The following is a 5,406-nucleotide window of genomic DNA, read 5'->3' on the forward strand; positions in this document are numbered from 1 at the left end:
GGCGGGTTGGAGCGGGCCCTGGTCCACGGGCAGTCAAAGCAACCCGTCTGATTGGAGAGCGTTATCTTTTGAGATTTTTTCCTGTGAAAAACCTTTTAAGCAATTTAATCACCCATTTTTTTAGTCTAAATCTAAACACATTCACTTTATTGATCAATGTCCAAATACATGAGAATATAATTTAAGTCCGGGGGTTAAAGGAGCCATAAATAGCGCGTAGATGACCACAAAATAATTAGATGGGCCTTTTATGGTCTTTCATAGAAAGACCGTGAAAAATAATTAGGTTAAAATAAATCAATATTATGGGAATTGAATACAAGGCCTCTTGTCTATCTCTTAGATGTAACTAATCCCAACTCATTTTAAATATACGAGCGGCAGTCATCATGTTTAATTTTTTTTGCGAGAAAAGGAGTTGATATTAAAACAGCCAAATTACAGAAAGGTCCACACAAAAAAGGAAATTGCAACCAAGCCCCTCTGCAACCCGACTACGCCGGCACCGTGGATGAGCCGATGACGCGCCGTTTGCGGCTGCTCGCTGACGCCTTGGATCAAAGCAGCCCCCAGGCAAAATGGGAAGTCTCTGATCAACGGTCCCTAAGGACCTACACCCATGGCTGTCGTCGTCGTCGCACCGCTCAACATCGCCTTCCTTCTCCAGATCTTCAACCGTCGGAATTGTCATCCCTCGATCTCCAGCACGGGGGAACCGTGCACGGCCGCTTCACCGAGCAGCGAGCACAAAGAAAGGAGCTGGTCCACACCGAAGCTCCACCGGAACTTCGCCGTCAAAGGGGAGACCAACACCTGCAAAAAGCTGATCAAGTCGTGCCGCCGCCTCCACGACGCCACCGGCTGGCTCCCTAGGCACGCCTACACTATGTACACGTTGCAAATAGGGCCTCCCCCGTCCTCCCGCCGTCGGAGCGGCTGGCGGAGGGCGAGGGAGCCGCCGATTCGGCAACGGCGAGGTGGAGAGCCTGGGGTTCGCACAAATCGCCTTTCGTTCCTGTAGATGGGGAAGGGTGAGGTCCAAGGCTCATGTTTAGGGAGAGGACTAAAGCGGGTGAGGACTTCATGGTAATTAATGAAAGGGTTATGCTTAAATGCCATTAAAAATGATTGTACTTAAATGGAATCAGTGGGAGATTATGCCCCGCAAAGAAAATATGAACACGACTAAATTGCAACATATTTTTTTATGTTCATTTTGTAGAAGGGCGATGTTGCGTTGCAACATGTTCTTCATAATGAATCCGATGTTGTGGGACATTATGCTTGTGCAAAACATCAATTTTATCCGTTGCAACGCACGGGCATATGTGCTAGTAATAATATTAATTCAGGTCCATAGACCATCTAGCAATGACCACAAACACTGGAGCGAGCTGAAAATGCACTGACGTCATCGCTCCTCCCTCACTAGAGTCGGGCAGAACTTGTTGCAGTAGACACTCAAGAAGTCGTGCTAAGGCCCCACGGGACTAATGCACCTGAACAGCAAACGTCACCGATGAAGAGAAGAGTAGATCAGAAGGATTAACTATAGACACACGAACGATCACGGTTCTAAAGTGTGCTTAACAAGGCTATGTGCCTCATAGTTTGTCTCCTGCCATTTGAAGATGAAGTATCACTCAGATAGTTGTGTTGTCGTTGCTTTGATCTCCTTCACAATGCCAACTTCTATTTTCTACTATGTGTTTCATTTGTGTTTTTCCTTCTAAACATTACTTCTGATTCCTATGTGTTTTATTTATAGTTTTATACACATGTTTCTCAGTAGCTTCCATCTTTTGGCAAGGAGGTCAAGAAGAAGAAGAAAAATGGGCTAACCAAACTGATAAGAAAATAGGCAGTTTTTCAATTAAATTAATTCATGAATAAATCATGAATATGACATGGACAGCATTGATAATATAGTGATTACGATCTAACAGAGCATGTACTAGGCATATAGTAGAAACATCTACGCATATTGCTAGTACTGCTACAACAGAAAGAAACACGAGAAGGATAAACGATGTATACCCTCCAATCGGCCACACGGCGGTGGTGGCGGTGGCAGCAGCCGCGGCATCCTCGGCGGCCTTCTTGTCGGCCTCGGCCTTCTCAGCGGCAGCACGGTCGACGTCGGTCGACATGGTGACGATGAAGGTGATGCGGACGTAGATGAACAGAAGCGAGCAGTCGCGTAATCGCTACCCAAAAACCTAATCGCCCCTCTCCCGTACAGGATCCGAAGAAGCGAGGTTTCGGAGGCCTGTTCTCCCGTCAACCGTGTACGCGGTGAACGGGACGGAGTCGTCGGCGGCAGCAGTAGCAGAGGAACGACGTGGGCGTGGAGGCGGAGATGCGTTCTGTTTCGTGGCGGCTAGGGTTGGCAGCGTCCCACATATATATGTGCGGCCGCGCGTGGAAAAACGTGGGCTGAACCCACATCCAAGTCGGTAGCCCATGATCTGACGTCTCAGATCGTGGCCCTACCTGTCAAAGACTCTCCGTTCCTGACCGGCAAAAGAAGCGCATAGGAGTGAGCTTGGCTCGGCTCAATCCCGCAACCCGCGGCGCGGCGCGGCGCGTCGTGGCGAGGCGTGGCGAGGCGAGCGGAGGAGGAGGAGTGCGCGAGGGCCTCATCTCTTCTCAAGCTCCAATAGCATGAGGGAGAAGATCCCTTATAAACCACTCCAACTCTCCTTCCACTTCCGGGGTGGGAATAAACTTCCCACCACCTTGTCATGCCACCTACATGGGCCCTTAGAGATCAAATCTGAAATTGTCATATGGGCTCTAGGCCCATCTCATATTTCAACAATCCCCCACCAGATCTCAGGGGCCCACTTTGTCCTTTGTCCCAAACGCTATTTTGATATATACCAGCATCTCAGTGAAGACCGATTAAGGTTGAGCTCCACCTAGACCAAGTAGTTGCACTCCTTCACAACTGAACAATGGACTATGCCTTGAATTGTCAATTTGGCGTCAAGAAGTTTCACCACAAGTCCCATTGATACGAGGCTGCCGAAGGCCGACCCCTCGGGTGGAGCATATTAGTCACACTCCTGGCCTGTTCATGAGCTTGCTAGAGATCACCCCAATCTCATAGACTGTGACTAGCAGTCGGGCTCATATAGGTGTGTTCCTCCAAAGATCGCTCTGTAGGATAGCATCTTGCTTATGCATATAAGCCTTGGAACACATTAAGACAATAGTCATCCTTCCATACAGTTTCCGAGAGTATTGCATCTCCAACAGAGTGGGTAATTAAAGTTACTCTACTCAGTTCACCACTGGCTTGTTTTCCCAGGTCCTACTTCACGGGATCTCCGATCACATAGGTTGGGTTACTACCAAGGCAACTCATGTGGGTCTCATACCCATCTCCCTTGATGCGCTATCTATCACAACACGTGATAGCCCTTTAGTAAAGGGATCTGTCAGATTCTTAGCCGTTTGAATATAATCCAATGCTATCACTTCGGAGTTCCTCAATTTTCTGACAGCTTTCAATCTCATTCTTATGTGTTTGTTGGACTTCATGTTGTCCTTTAAACTCTTCACCTTGACAATAACTATTTGGTTGTCACAGTTCATAAGGACGGCCGGAACCGGCTTCTCAACCACTGACAAGTCCATCAACAGATCTCGAAGCCATTCTGCTTCGCCACCCGATGTGTCTAATGTTGTTAATTCTGCTTCCATTGTCGATCTTGTTAAGATCGTTTGCTTGCAAGACTTCCAGGAAACAACATCACCTCCAAGAGTAAACATATACCCAGTTGTGGCCTTCATCTCATCAGCATCAGAGATTCAATTCGCATCACTATACCCTTCAAGTACCGATGGGTATCCGGTATAGTGAAGTCCATAGTTCATAGTACCTTTCAGATAGCGCATAACTCTCTCAAGAGCACGCCAATGTACATCACCCGGTTTGGAAACAAACCGGCTCAGTTTGCTAATAGAAAATGCGATGTCAGGCCTCGTTGCGCTCGCTAGATACTGGAGTGAACCAACAATCTGAGAGTATCTCAATTGATCTATAGCTGTGCCTTTAGACTTTCGAATCAGCACACTAGGATCATATGGTGTTTGAGATGGTTTGCAGTCTGAATATCCAAAACGACTCAACACCTTCTCAACATAATGGGATTGCAGAAGTGTAATCCCACCTTCATCATCTCTCAATAGCTTGATGTTCAAGATAACATCAGCCACTCCAAGGTCCTTCATCTCAAAGTTCTGAGATAGGAAAGACTTAACTTCCTCGATCAGCTTGAGATTAGTCCCAAATATCAGTATGTCATCAACATACAAACACAATATAACTCATTCGCCCCCACCATAGCGATAGTATACACATTTGTCAGCCTCATTAACAACAAAGCCAACAGATGTCAACGTTTCATTAAACTAGTCATGCCATTGCTTAGGCGCTTGTCTCAGGCCATACAAAGATTTCACCAACTTACACACCTTTCCTTCCTGACCATCCATCACAAAGCCATCAGGCAGTTGCATATAGATTTCCTCCTTTAGCTCTCCGTTCAGGAAAGCTGTCTTAACATCCATCTAATGAATGAGAAGACCATGTGAGGCCGCCAACGAGAGTAATACTCGAATGGTGGTCAGTCTGGCCACAGGTGAATAGGTGTCGAAGAAATCTTTTTCTTCTTTCTGGGCATAGCCCTTGGCCACAAGCCTAGCCTTGTACTTTTCTATCGTACCATCGGGCCTAAGCTTCTTCTTGAACACCCACTTGCATCCCAATGGTTTGCAACCATAAGGACGTTCAGTAAGCTCCCAAGTCCCGTTAGCCATGATGGAATCCATCTTGCTACGGACCGCATCCTTCCAGTAGTCAGCTTCTGGAGATGCATACGCTTCTGAAATAGAAGTGGGATTATCCTCCACGAGGTATATGAAGAAATCATCACCAAAGGTCTTTACAGTCCTTTTTCTCTTTCCCCTACCAAGGGATTCCTCATTATCCTCCTCAGAATTTTCATCATGTGTTTGGTTATAATATTCCATCGGAATGGCAGGTTCAGGAGTCTCCTCAGATTCCTGTCTAGAAGTGCTTTGTACATCTCTCATGGGGAAAATGTCCTCAAAGAATGTAGCATCTTTAGACTCCATAATTGTACCGACCTTTATGTCAAGTACCTCAGATTTCACTACTAGAAATCTATAGCCAACACTATTCATAGCGTAGCCCAAATTAACACAGTCCACAGTCTTTGGTCCAAGCTTACGCTTTTTGGGGATCGGCACATTAACTTTCGCCAAGCATCCCCAGGTACGTAAGTACGAGAGTTTTGTCCTTCTCTTGGTCCACTTCTCGTAAGGAGTGATCTCGTTATCCTTTGTCGGAACTTTATTCAGGACATGACAGGATGT

This window comes from Triticum dicoccoides, chromosome 3A (assembly GCF_002162155.2).
Source record: "Triticum dicoccoides isolate Atlit2015 ecotype Zavitan chromosome 3A, WEW_v2.0, whole genome shotgun sequence".
NCBI lineage: Eukaryota > Viridiplantae > Streptophyta > Magnoliopsida > Poales > Poaceae > Triticum > Triticum dicoccoides.